This window comes from Narcine bancroftii, chromosome 1 (assembly GCF_036971445.1).
Source record: "Narcine bancroftii isolate sNarBan1 chromosome 1, sNarBan1.hap1, whole genome shotgun sequence".
Lineage (NCBI taxonomy): Eukaryota > Metazoa > Chordata > Chondrichthyes > Torpediniformes > Narcinidae > Narcine > Narcine bancroftii.
In genome coordinates, this window is record NC_091469.1 from 297,707,354 (window position 1) to 297,722,401 (window position 15,048).

The 15,048-nt window shown below is 39.9% G+C and overlaps 1 long non-coding RNA gene across 1 annotated transcript; it reads left to right on the top strand.

The window, feature by feature from the left end:
• The first annotated feature begins 1,335 nt into the window (after nt 1-1,335).
• On the top strand, nt 1,336-13,986 carry LOC138751848 (uncharacterized). Its single transcript, XR_011350229.1, has 3 exons — nt 1,336-2,113; nt 2,223-2,331; nt 13,595-13,986. It is a non-coding gene; the product is annotated as an uncharacterized lncRNA (long non-coding RNA).
• The last annotated feature ends 1,062 nt before the right edge of the window (nt 13,987-15,048 follow it).

Genomic DNA, 15,048 nt, shown 5'->3' on the forward strand with positions numbered 1-15,048 from the left:
GAAAGAGCACCATCAGGTTTCAAGGTTGCAAAGGACAGGATGACTGCTCTCGGCTGTGCGAATGCTGCAGCGCACACAGGTTAAGGTTAGCAGTGCTTGGAAGAAGACAATGTTCTCACTGCTTTAAAGGTGTAACAAGGTTAACTGTGCATACTTATGTTAATCAGGAAGCATGGGTGACATGAGAAATTTTTGGTGATTGTTTCAATAACCACTTCGTACCAGATGCACGTGCATATTGTATGGAGGCTGGCTTGGAAGAGAACTGCAAAATCTTAGACAATTGCTCCTCTCATCCCCCTGCTGAAGTTCTTGTGAGAAATAATGTGTTCGACATTTACCTTCCCCCTAATGTTACATCATTAATACAGCCTTGAGACCAAGGAATTTTACACTCAATAAAGAGCAACTACAAGGAGCTTTTCCTGAACTGCAAGCTTGATGTAGCCCATAGAGGTAGATGCATTAAAGACTTCTTGAAAACTTTCACTTTTATTTATGCAGTTGTTAATGCATGGAGAAATTTAACTGAAGCAACACTAAAACATGCTTGGCATAGACTTTGGCCGTCAATTATGCTCAATGAAAATGAGTCTACAGGTGAAGACTTTGAAGGTTTTGCATCAGTAACAAGAGGAGGATGATCGCTAACCTTATTGCCTACGCCAAAAGTATTGCAGCAGAAAATGTAAACACGTTAGAGACAGCTGACTTCGAAGAAGTGCTGAACATTGACAATGATGCACCAGTTGTGCACTCCTTGAGTGATGGGGAAATGACTGAAATGGTGTTACATATCGATAAGCATGAGGAGAGTAGTGATGAGGACGAAGACATCGTGCACATAGGTGAAAAATGCCCATTGATGACGTGGTTAAAATGTGTGATGAGTTCATTGGAGGGGTGGAAAAACATTCATTTATCAGTGAGCATGACATTATGGCTGTTTATTATTTCTGCTTTGACAGAAACCTCTTTTAATGAAACAGACGACACTGGAAGAAGTCTTTAAAAAGAGTTCATCGTGTTGCAATGTTTGAGCTGTAATATGTGTTTACTGCATTGCACTGCTTGAGATATCTGTGATGTCTGAACCAGTTGTATTTTGAAGTTTTACTTTAAAAAAAACATGCTCATATTATGGTCTTTATGATTTTCATTTATCTAAATTAATTTAACACCCCACACCCCCTGTTTTGTGTGATTTTGCTCGATTTTGAAACATCGCATTTGCTTAAAGGAACCACAATTTTAAAGTGATTCCAAAATCCAGAAGATTCCGAACAATGGCAAGTGTCCGGCCCCGATGATCTCGGATAAAAGGTTAGGCACTTGTATAGTTAAATACAAAAATTCAGCGAGAAAGTAAATACATTGTAACTGGCAATGTCCAGATATATCTTTAAGGAGATCAAAACAAAATGCAAAAAAAAATTAGATCAAAGGCTGAATTAAAATAGTAACATAAAATTTAATACTAATCATACTTAATGATTAGGAGTCAAAGGTTTGTCCTATAAGATTGAACAAAGACCAGGTGCATGGCTAAAAGCAATTGTAATATCACCCCTATTCATTTTATTCTTATTATCATCATTTTTTTCCCATTTATCATAATATCACCCCTTTTAATTTTAGTTGTACATCACCTTTTTAATTTAGTCATAATATCAACACTTTTAAAAAAGTGAAGTCTCAATAAAAGGACCCGACCCACAACGTTGACTGACCATTTCTACCTTTGGGTTCTGCCTGACCCATTGAGTTCCTCCAGCTTCTCATTGTTTGGTCAAAAGCGATGAACTGCTGAAGCAAAGGAAGAGATTTCCTTGAAATCAATATACTTCCAATTCCATATGGAGGTTAAAGCTGCACCATTACTGAAATAAGTTCATTTTGTTTTTCTTTTATTGTTTTGAACCTATCCTCCACCCACACGCATGACTTCAATGAGGAAACAAGTCACCGATGCCCAGAGGGTGAGGTAGGTGTGGATAGTTATTTTGCAGGAGACCGATTTGGCATCACTTGAAGATCGTTAAAAGAAGGTGAAAAGAGAGCGGGAAATCAGGCTGAACACAGAATAAACTGACTCTTTACGGAAATCCTACAGGTAGCCATGGAAGCCAACTGTAATAAATTGAATATTCCAAATCAATTTCTTTGAAAGGCTTAATGTTTATAATCTCAATTAATCCAGAAATGTACTGCTTTGGCTTCAGTGCACAGGGGAGTGATGGACCTTGTTGCAGGATCAAAATAGGCGAAACTGGACGGACAACTCTTCCTCGTGCACACTCGTCCTTCTTTCAAGTTTCTCCCAGACTTTCCGTAAGTACTTTATCTGAAGAATTTAGCATCGGTATATCGTGAAATTGTGTTGCAGCCTAGAAAAACAAAAGGACAGGGCAAAACTTCTGCTCATTCAATGAATATTTAACTGTTTTCAGAAAAAAAAATTACCCTCAGGAGAAACCAGCCTCAGGAGTGTGCAGTAGCTTCTCTCCGTATGATGTCATAGAGATGGAGCAGTTCCCTTGTCTAAAACATGACCAACGTGGAAGTTGTAAAGGAGGAATATCTGCATGTTTGTATAATTAGAACTGCATGCCTTCCTCTCATTAGGTAGCAGTGTGCGTCATAACATTTTTGTTCAGCAATAACTTGCATAAGTCCATCAACTTGATTTGCCATGTGTGTTTTGTGCCTTGTGCATACTCTGAGTTCACAAGAGAAATATGTTAAGCTTTTGCACCAATGATTTTCAAAGCAACATTCAGTTCCTGGTGATAATCCTGAGAGAGAAAATCATCAAATGCAGAAAGAGGTGTTTGGGAAGAGGTCAAAAGACTTGGACAGATGAGGGAAAGGATGAGGAGATAAAGAGGTTGAGGGAGGCGAGAGTCAAGGCAACTGAAATAATGGTCAGAGGCAAAGTGATTAATATTGAAACGAGGCAAAAGACTAGAACTGGATCTGGAGAGATTGTAGGTTTTCAAGATTCAAGATACAATTTACTATCATAGTAATAAAACTGTGTCATATTAGATGAATGTTATTTTTGCAGACAGATTTGCTACCAGCAGGAATTGCCTAAGCACCTCATAGTTCTTACAGTCAGAGAGAGAGAGAGAGAGAGAGTGAGCGAGAAGCAAAAGAGAGTCTCCCAGAGTCACCAATTGTCCATTGATTTGCCTCCAGAGAGATTCTGCAGTCACACAGACTCAAGTCACACAGAGCTCCAGTTCTGAACCTGTGACATAATCAGAACTCTTCAGCACCCTCGGCACCACCTCATATCCCGGTTCTGATGCCTGGTAAACCTGCAGCCAGTTTGAGCCAGTCTCCAGCAGCCCACAGCTTCCATGGGTTTTTCGCCTCGAGTCTCCAGCAGTCCCTCAGCTGCAGAACCCTCTCTCTGGTCCACCGCTGTGGACCTCAGATGGTGAGGGAGGGTGGTGGGGGAGAGGGGGGTGTGATCTTCCCGTCCCCTGGTGCCCTGCTCCAGTCCTCCACTTCCCCGGAGTCTGCAGCCCCTCGTGGCTGCTTCTGATCAATTGGCGCCACCATCTTGGGCGCAGACCCACGGGCGTCGTGGGATTTCAAGTAAACTGCCCCCCACCATTGGCTCCCTCAACGGGCCGTTCAAAGCCTATTGGAGCTGACAACAGTTAACTGGGTGGGTGGACCCTGTGGGAGCACGACATCTCTGCTCCCTCACTCCCTGCGCCAACAGCACCATTGTCATTACAGCAGCTCTAGCAATGTCACCACCTCGAGATTTGACGGATGCAGAGATGGAATGAAGAGAATTATGAGGGGGAGTTACTGTACCTATAAAATCAAGGATGGGTGTCTTTAAAATGTTATTTCTCAGAGTGGGAGCTAGTTTCTGATTGTGTTTATTTCTTATTACTTAGTTCAATAATTAGGTGAATAAGATTCGGAATGACACTTATAGGCAACAGGGATTCAGAGGGTGGAATTATGTAGGGTGCGGGATGGGAGTCTCAACAGGAAAACTTTGGAATAGTCATTTCCAAAGGTAAAATCAGCCTGAGCCACGGGTTGGAATATCCATCTATTACTGAGAAATAACACCAAAGTTGCAATGGTATGTCTCAACTCCAGAAGCATTCCCTGAGATAAAATGTTGTGCAGAGAGCTGAGTTTTGTGTTGGGAACCAAACAGAAAGTGCAGGCAAAAAATCAACAGGTCGGGCAGCCTCTGTGAAAAGAGGAGTGGTCAATGTTTTTGGCACCGTCACTCTTTGTCTGAATGAAAAATGCTATTTGGTATTGCAGTCACCGATAATGTTGTTGAGTGTGTCAATAAAATAGTTTGTAGTCATGCAGTATTAAGGAAATGAAAAAGGGTGGGTAAAGCTGATCAATATTATTATCCAGATCTTGTATATGGAGTTTAGGAAATCAATGGGTTTCTTCATTTAAATGGGTTCAAAAAGACCAGAAATATTGACTTTTACTTTCCACAGACAATGCTGTTTTTTCCAGTATTTTCTGTTTTTATTTCAGATTTCCAGCATCTCTAGTTTTTTTAAAAAAAATTCAGACTTTGTAATATCCAATTAAAAATACTTTTCTGATTACCAAATATCAGATGCCAGTAATTATTTGCTGCAAAGTTACAAGAAATTATCTCTGAGGGGCTGGAGCTGTTTGAAGGATTTCAAACTGAACTGGGATGAATCATGGGCTGAAACAGATATTCAGAAAAGAAAGAAAGGTATGAGATAGGGTGGAGGACAAAGTTTTGAAGAAATGACAGCAGCAAAATTGAAAGGTAAGGATCAGAGGGCAACTTATGAGAGGAAACCACGAGTAATATTATGGATACTTGAATCTAAGAGGTGAAAGTGGCTGTCAATAATTTGGTTGTTCAAATGAACAGGAAGGAGATGATGTGGAAAAAAAATGGAGTAAGAAACGAGTAGATGAAACAGAATCTAAAGATGTGATTTCAAGACAAGGGCAGGAAAAGGTATAAGGGGGCATTCCCTGTGTTCCCAGCCAATCTGCCCACCAACCCTCCCTTTAATTAGACATACAGCACAGGCCCACGAGCCCTTGCTGCCCAAATATCCCAATTGACCTACAACTACTGTATGTTTTGAAGGGGGGGGGGGAAGGAGGGAGGAAACTGGAAACCCACGGAGATACGAGGAGAACGTAGAAATTCCTCACAGTCAGCACCGGATTCGAGCGCAGGTCACGGGCGCTGTAATGGCATTGTGCAAACCATTATGCTAACTGTCCCACCCTTCTATGCCCATCCTAATATCCCCATTATCACTCCATCATTCCCTTCTGACCCCTCAGCTACTCCCTCCTTTCATCTGCCTCCAATTTTGCTTTACTGCCCTTCTGGTTGTTGCTCTGTAACAAAATAAAATCACAGAAAGAGATCAATCCCTGCAAGCTAGGGATTATGGAGATGGGAAGCTGTCTTAACTGCAATTAAATTTGGAGGGGAGGAACATTGGCATGTTTCTAATGATTATCTACTCTGTACAAATATGTTTCAGATTTGTGTCTTACATTGTGTGCAGAACTAATTTTACATTATGTGCAATTCCCTTATTATCTGATTTGCAAATCTCCATAAGTAGCAGGCTGGGCGTTTCCACCAACAAGTATGAACAATTTTCCAACTATTTTGCTTCACTGAAGCTTCCTCCTCGTACTTTGCAATCATATGTAGACATAATTATTCCACTTAATATGTTCCACTTATTCATCGTGAGCTAGATCGGAGTTCTTCAATCTTCACTTTTGAATAAAAATCTATAAAGTCTATCAGAAGCCGTTAAATATTGTCTTAATGAGAGGATCCTTGATGGGTGAAGGGGTCATACATAGTCTTAAAATTAGAAGTTATCAAATTAAAACAGAGAGGAGGAAGAACTTCGTTAGTCAGAGGGTCGTGGATCTGAGGAACTCACTGTCGCACAAAGCAATGGAGGCCAGATCACTGGGAGTATTTAAACTGGAAATGGATAAGTATCTCATTAGTAAGGGTATCAAGGGATACGGGGAAAAGGCTGGAAATTGGAATTAGGTGTGAGCATAATTCAGCTTAGTGTAGAGTCACAGGACAGACTCGATGAGCCTATTGGCCTGCTTCTGCTCCTTTAACTTGTGAAATAACTAAACCAGGAGATACAAGAGAAAATAATTGTTTCAATGTGTGATGTGGATCTGGAACTGCAATTTAAGAACTTACTGCAGGACAAAAAAAAACCTCAACCCCTTTCAGAGGTACGGAAGCATTGAAATGGGGAGCTGAATGGCCTTCTCTGGTGTGAATTTCTGTGCTTCAGTTTTATTTCTCCAGTTTCAGCTTGGCAGCTGCATTGCTGCTACTCCTTCTGCATCTGCTCAACCAGGCCCTCTACTGGATCCTCTTAGGGCATTCTTTTTAACTGTTGAATTGCAACTTGCATCTTCATGGCAGATTCTTAAATTAAATCTCTAATTGCATAACATCATATTCACTGGATTTCAACCTGCATATTCTAAATCAGTGGCACCTCCCATTAGCAATGAATGGATAGTTAAACCTTCCTTAAAAGGAGCTTATTATAAAATCTTGGTGGATCCAATTATAGAAACTTATTGTGTTAAAGCTGAAATCATCATTTTCTTGTGACTGTTCAAGCGACAGTTAACACCAAAATTTACACATATATTATCTTCTCAATGCTGGTGTGTAATGCTTGGCACTGTAAACCTCTTTAGCTAAATCATCTCATGCTTTCCAAACTAATTTCTTCTCGTGAATTAAAACCCACCCACTTTGTACTCTTTGTGCTGAACCATTAAAACGTTAGTACATTTAAATTAGAAGCAGAATCTTTCTAATCCACTCAGTTTTTTAATAAATTAAAAGCTGATAGGATCACGTTCTTAATTCACTTTTCTCCCTGCTCCCTCAACTCCTTGACTCCCCAAAAATACAGTACAATACACAAAAGGGCTGGTGAAATTCAGCAAGTCAAGCTGCTTCTATAGGAAGTCAAGAGTAACCCATGTTTTGGTCCTGAATCCTTCGCCAAGATATGTGTAAAAAATGGGAATAAAAAGGTGGCAGGTGGAGAGGAGGGAGGAAGGGGCAGGAGCATGGGCTGAAAGGTAAGAGGTCAGGTAGATATTTTTACTTCCTTTTGATGCTGCATGACCTGCTGAGTTTTTCCTGCACTTTTGTGTCTTGCGCTAATGCTGCTGTGCGAATGATTCTGACGCCAGGTCCGCAGACTGTACAACAGGCTTAGTTAGCTTAAACTTGTCCACCAGTCTCAGTATCTTTACTGGCTCCAAGTGTCTGACTGTCCCCCAAAGGGGCCAACTCGAGTCTTTATACGGGCCAGTGATTGACAGCTGGCAGGTGTGGGGCCAGCCTTGTCAGGGTGAAATGCAAGCAGGAGTCTGAATAAAATGAGGGGGGGGGGCAGGATGAGAGGAATAACACAACTATAGAATTTTGTAGACTCAACTGTTTATATTCTACCCTCCAAATTTTTGCCCAATCACTTAATCTATCGATATTCTTGTAAACCTTATGATGCTCTCTCCATAACTTATTTTGCCTCCGACCTTTGGTCACCCTTCTTAATAATATAGATAGTGATGAGCTAAAGATCCAGCATTGATCCTTGTAGCACAGCTTGGTGACTTAAAAATGTGCTGTATTCTCCAAGAATTATATTAACGTTCTCATATTTTACTTCCTTTTATTTCACTGACTTGGCTTCATTGTACTGTGATTTTCTAAATTTTCTGTGTGTTTTCTTAATAATTAATTCCAGCACTTTCTTAATGGAAAATGTAAGGCCATATCTTAGATTCCTGGTTTATCGTTTCATTTCTTGACTACAGCTTTTTAATGTACAGCTTTTAAATTCATTTGAAGTTCTCTGAATGAATTTTGCAAGGCCACAGGAGAAGTTCATTTTATCTCTGCACCAACTATGTCTTCATATACCATACGGTCATTCTCAACTTATTTTTGCCTATGGCCCCTTTTGGACTCTGCTCAAAGTTTATGGGCCCCATTCCCTGTGAAGCCATCAGTTGGTTTCTTCCTTACTTCTCTCCTACTGACTACACAAATCTGTTGCCAACCCCTCCCCCACCATCCCGGGACTAATGCTGTTACAGCACTAGTGACCAGGGTTCAAATCCCGTGCTGTCTGTAAGGAATTTGTATGTTCTCCTTGTGTCTGCGTGGGTTTCCTTTGGGTGCTCCGCTTTCCTCCCACCGTTCAAAATGTTCCGAGGCTGTAGGTCAATTGGGTGCCATTGGGTGGCACGGGCTCATGGGCTGAAAGTGTCTGCATGTCTAAGTTTAAAAAAATACAGCACGAGGAGGGGGAGGGAGGTGGGAGGGGACATATGGCCCCCATTGAGAATAGCTGCCATAGAGTGCAAGGCTTATCAGGATTTAGACCAATTAGTTTGCCTGGTAGATTTTCTCTCATGAGAATGGTTGTTTTCAGTTCTCTCTCTTTTAAAATTTTAAAATCATAGAGGCATAGTATCATACAGCACAAAAAACAGACCTTTCTACCCACTTTCTCCATACTAGCCACTGTAGCCAGCTGCACTAATCCATTTCCTTGAACCTGGTCTGTGCCTTAGTCATTGAAGTACTTGTCTAGATCGTGTTAATATGTTGTGAAAGTTTCCATCACTCTTCAGGCAGTATTTTCCAAACTCCAACCACCCTCTAAATGCCCCACTTAAACCTATGCCCTCCGTTTAAAGACAACTCTGCTCTGGCAACAAAAAAAAATAATGACTACTGCTTACCCTGTTTCTGTCACATAATTTTGTCAATTCCCCTTGGAATCTTCTCCGGTCCAAGGAAAACAAATGTGGGCTATCCAGTCTTCCCTCAGGATTGAAAAACTCCATCACCAGCATCATTCTCTGCATCCCCTCCAGTGCAATCATCACATCCTTTTGCTCTTTGATTTTCTCCTTCTGGATCCTCATATCTGCCTCAATCATACTTACACCTTCCTGTCCCCATCTATGGTCACCTCAGAGACACAGTGGACTCTTTGAATTAAGTGACAGAATTTTGTTTTCCTTTCGGGATGCTTCATAGTGACTAACTCTGAGTTATCAGCTCATCAACTCTGAGCTAAAGCTATCCATCCTGCAGACACTTAACAGCATTGTGCCTCATTAGGATCACAGTGGTCTCTCATAGCCTCCACATGGCACGATTTCAAAACATCACCTACCCTCTAAATAGTAGTTACGCTTACATGCATATCAGTGCCTTTCTGAATCTTCCATATTTTATTGCCTACGTTATTTTGTTCCCCACTCTTTTCGTTATTTCATTGTTTTACTGTGGTCTAGTTGTGGCAGTGCGAATTCAGCTCAGCACACACAAGCTTCAAAGGATACCATGTCACAACAAAAGAGTGTGGGGTTACACATAAGGTTAACTACATCATCTCACATTTGAACTTCAGTAGGTTTATCCTTGCTTTGAATGAAATAAATATCCGCAATTCAATCGTCTCTTCCAAACACATAACAGACAAAGTCTTGTCCTTATGTATACAACTAAATATATCTTACTGTACAATTAATTGATATAATGATTGGAAATGAATGATATGTATTATGTACTACAACACAGTTCATATTTCCAAGCATTCCCACCTTGTCTTAAAGCTAAAATTTACTCATTGTTTAATAGGAGGACTGCCTTTTGAAAGCCCCTTGACTTGCAATTATAAATCCTTGCTTGAGTGTTCAGCTTTTGAATTACCACAGTCCATTAGCAAACATCAGCATTAGCCCAGGCACTCTTTGGCATGACTCACCCCAACATAATTGATTTTAGAGTTAAAAAAGGAAGTCTGCAGACGCTGTGATTGTAGTTTAATTCACAAAAGTGCTGGAGAACCTCAGCATATCACAGAGGTACATAAGCATTGTTTCGGGCCTTCATCAAGGTATAAGCAAAAGCAGGAAGGCACCTAGATGAAATGGTGGGGGGAGAGGCAGGAGAGGAGCACAGGCCGACAGGCAAGAGGTTATAGGTGGATATGGATGGAATGGGAGAAGAGAAAGAACTGGGAAGTAAAAGGGGGAGGGGATAGCACTCTGAATAGAGAGGGTATGGGGTGGGGTGCTGGAGAAAAGAAGACAGACGGATAGGGAAAGAAAAAGAGAGAGAGAGAGAGAGAGAGAGAGAGAGAGTGAGAGAGGAGCGACTTAACAGAAACCAGAGTAGTCAATGTTAATATCATCTCTTTGGAGGGTGCCCAGACAGAATATTAGATCTAATTCCTCCAATTTGCCAGTTGACTTGGTTTGGCACTGTATGAGGCCATGGACGGATATGTCGGCATGGGAGAGGGGCTTCGAATTGAAATGGTTGGGCACTGGGAGGTCCCCACTATTGATGATGCTCAGTGAAATGTTTGTGTTCAGTCTCTCCAATGTAGAGAAGACCACAACGTGAGCACTGGATGCAATAGCAGATATCTTCCTGGTTTTTTTTTGCTTATACCTTGGAAGAACAGCTCAGGACTGAAATGTCAATAATTTATCTTTACCTCCAATGGACACTGCAAGACAAGCTGAGTATCTCTATTTCTGTGTTTTTACATCAATCACAGCTTTTACAGACTTTCATGTTTCACTGCTGGTCAAATGGGAATCTGTTCATCCTATGTAGCTACCAATACTGAAAGAAAGCTTCACTTTGTGTTGGAGGATCAAATGTAGGTCATTAAAGAACATGGAAAAATGGATCATATGTTTAATAACTGAAGATCAAAGCTCCTCTAATAATCTGCTGCTGTTGTTGCACAATATTACCTTCCAGGAATAAAGAACAAGATCAGGGCAAACATCGACCATTTCCCATATTGCAGGACCCTCTGCTCATTGGAATAGACATGATGAAATTCACCATTCCCTTCAATGTGTCATAAGAGCTTTTGACCATTTGGAGAAAGGTGTGTTTTGAAAATCAAAGCAGAAAACCTGGGACAAAGTACTGGTGAAATGTCACCAACAAAACATCCTATAAATTCTTTGGCAGGAAAAGTGAAACACTTTGCGTCTATCCCTTGTAGTCTAGGATGAATCACAAAGCGAAAACGCCTATGTGCATATTTGTTATACGTGTACTTTATTTTGCACTCCAAAAAGCACACAATACCTCACAAATCAACCAGCTAATTCCAATGGCATTAAAACCATGATGATCGGAGATGATGAATCTGTTTCAGCCTTCATTCACCTTCACAGCCATTGAGTAGAGGGTAACTGTCCACCTGTTCCACCGATGAGGGCTTGGTTGAATTGTTCTTGGTCAGGGGCCTCACCCTCGACCTTACCACCATAGGTGACCCTGCAAGGAGCATAGCTCCAGAGGACATCATTCTCAGGAACTCAGGCCCACACAAGCTTCCCTACCATGACAAGCTGACAATCTACAGTGAAATATAGATAGATTAAGTAAGTGGGCAAGGGACTGGCAGATGGAGTACAATGCTGGTAAATGTAAGGTTATCCACTTTGAAAGGAAAAGTGGAAGATCAGATTATTATTTAAATGGCAAGCAATTGAAGCATGCTGTTGTGCAGGAGGACCTGGGAGTGCTTGTGCATGAATTGCAAAAGGTTGGTTTGCAGCTGCAGCAAGCTATCAAGAAGGCAAATGGGACATTGGTCTTCATCGCTAGTGTGATTGAATTGAGGAGCAGGGAGGTTATGCTGGAAGGATGTACTGGCTTTGGAGGTGGTGCAGAAGCTGATTCCAGAGATGAAGGGTTTAGCCTATGAGGAGAGATGGAGTCATATAGAACTGTACTCATTGGAATTTAGAACAAGGAGGAGGATCTTACAGAAATGTACACAATTATGAAAGGCATAGATAAGATAGAGGCAGATAAGTTATTTCCATTGGTGGGAGAGACTAGAAGTATGGAACATAGTCTCAAGATTCAGGGTAGTAGATTTAGGGCGGAGATGAGGAGGGAGTATTTTTCCCAGAGTGTGGTGAATCTATGGAACTTGCAGCCCATTGAAGCAGTGGAAGTTACCTCAGTAAATATATTTAAGACAAGGTTGGTTAGATTTTACATAGTAGGGGAATTAAGGGATATGGGGAAAAGGCAGATAGGTGGAGATGAGCCTATCATCCGATCAGCCATGATCTTATTGAATGTTAGAGCAGACTCGTTGGGCCGGACAGCCTCACTTGCTCCTATTTCTTAAATGTTTCTTATGTAACTACATTAGCATCCTCTCTTGAACAAAATGCCCCAAATTGATGGTCTGTTAGCTTCAGAGATGTAGGCCATTACTTCACATATCCAACTCAAAATTCCGGAAACGGACATTCTATTCAGAGGTTTTTCATTGCAACAGATTACTAGATGGACAGAATAAAAGATTAAAAACTGTTCTCTAAACCTCATTGCAGATGTGTAAATTCCAAATGAAAATCTCTGACCCATGACTTCTTTAAGTGGTGAAGAGGCATTTAGAACTTCAAGTCCAGACAAGAAGAGAACAAGGAAACACAGCAATAGTGATTAAAGAAATGTACCATTTCCAAAACTAGCCTGCCTCAAGATTCTTACCCTCTTGTAGCAGAGTCCACAGAATCCACATTGACCCCATCAGGTAAATTGGCAACTAAAGAACTTCAGTAGAAGTAAATCCACATTGATCCTGAGGGACTCACTGAAAAGAAGAAGCCATGTTTAGCACAGCACAAGAGATTCCAGGCAACAATCGGGAGGATGAATCAAGATAAAATACCGTAATGTAATATTAGAAACTAAAATTTAACTAGGTGAATTAGAATTGACATTTATCTATTCTTGGATATAAAACATTAATGAAGTTCAAAGAAGAAAAATAATACATAATAAAATATTAATTAAAGCCAATTACATTAGATTGTGAAAATTTAAGTGGAGAATTGGTGGAAATAGTATTTTATTTGGATTGATTTAAGGAATAATGAAGGATGGATCTTATTACAAAAAGTGAATTATATATCAAATGGAGATGAAATCTGCAGAAAAACTATTGAGGCAAATTAAAGAATGTTGCAGTAATTGCTTTTATTCAGATAGATTCTTAATTCATTTCCTTAATTATTTTCAGAATTGGTAAGATTATTGGATCTCATTTTACAGTTTGCTTGTCCTTTCTTTCATGTATTAATGGAACATATATATTTAATCATAACTTCATAAGGGAAAGGTTAGATTATTAGAATAGTTCTTGTTTTATGTACATTTTTTGTCTCTTTCATAGGTTGTTTACAGCTATTTAATATATGTTTACTTTGTTGGATATATATTCTTGTTATTGCCCATGTAAGAGTATATATATAAAATATTGGAAAAAGAAATAACAGATACTGTTATAATTCCTTGCACTCTCCCCCCCCCCCCCCACCTCTCTCTCTCTCTGATGCGCAAAACATGTTTATATCCCATGGATAAAATAGATATCCTAATTCATTTATCTTCCAAAACATGAGTGATTTAACGTAACCAATGTTTTTTTTCAATATTAAACAGAATCTTGACAAGAAACAATCATTACTAAACTGTAGTTCCTGACACTTCAAACAGCTACTGCTGAGTCAGGTCCACAGAAGGAACAGCAGGAATTTGGCAAGAGCAATTGTGAAGAAAACTCAATTGATTGTCTTTTTCATAAATAGAGCATTATATGAAATAGAACTTTTAAGTGTTATTGTATTAAATTTCATTGCAATTGGAAGTTATTTCTGTGGATTCAGGTTTCAAGATCTAACTTTAAAAATATCATTTGTCTATGTCAACATACAATGCATTTTGACTGGTATTTCTGCAAAATAGCTAGTATATTTGCCTGAAGCTGACAACATTTGCCTTTATAACAGTGAGGAAATTTGGAATTCCTGCACAAGCATGGCACATTTGTAGAAATTCCCAAATTCTTCACAGCACGTCACTGCTGTCAAGTCCATTGCATTGTGATGGAATTAATCAAAAGAGAATCAATCTCCTGCAGGTTCTCAGTTACAATGCAGAGAAATCAGCCCAATTCACCTGTGTCGGATTTTGTCTTGATTCAGGTTCAGTGGCTCTCTTCATTTCAATAGAGAGCTTAAAGAGGAAAGTTTTGGACAATTAATATTTTCAACTTGATAAAATTTTAATGTATTTAACTATTCTTTGGTGCTTTTAGTTTTTTTTTAAATGTTTCAGCTTTTTATTTAATTGAATCATGTGTTTTAATTCTTGAGTTTGAATGCAAATATCAATATTTAATGTGTTTGACAACCTTGGTCATCAGTTTAGCCATGTTTATGGATTCTTGGGCTTTTAAAACATTTCTCTGCAATTTATAATTGGAGAACCCTGTGCTTCCATCAAACCTAGCTTTAATGAGGAAATTCTTACCATTAGACCACCTGAAAGTAAGAGCAGATTTTCAGATTTTCATATACAACCCTCAGATTATTTTTCCTGCAGGCAAGGCCGAATTACCACTTATTGGTAGTGCAAAAAACAACTGTACTCATGGTACACATGTAAGCACATAAAGAAATGTAAACAAACTGACTGTGCAATACAGAGAGAGATAAAAAAACAATAAAGTGCAAAGTAAGAATCCTTAAACGAGTTCCTTATTTAGTTTGCTATTGAGGAGTCTGATGGTGGAGTGCAGTAGCTGTTCCTGAATGTAGTGGTGTAAGTCTTGTGGCACCTATACCTCTTTCCTGATGGTAGCAGCAAGAACAGAGCATGTGCTGGGTGATGTGGATCCTTGATGATTGCTGCTGCTCTCCGACAACAGCGTTCACTAGAGATGTTCTTGATAGTGGGGAGGGTTTTGTCTGCAATGTCCTGGGCTGTGTCTACTACCTTTTGCAGGGCTTTATGCTCAGGGGTATTGATGTCCCCATACCAGACCATGATGCATTTGGTCAGCACACTATCCACCACATGTCTGCAGAAATTTGCCAAGATTTCCAATATCATAC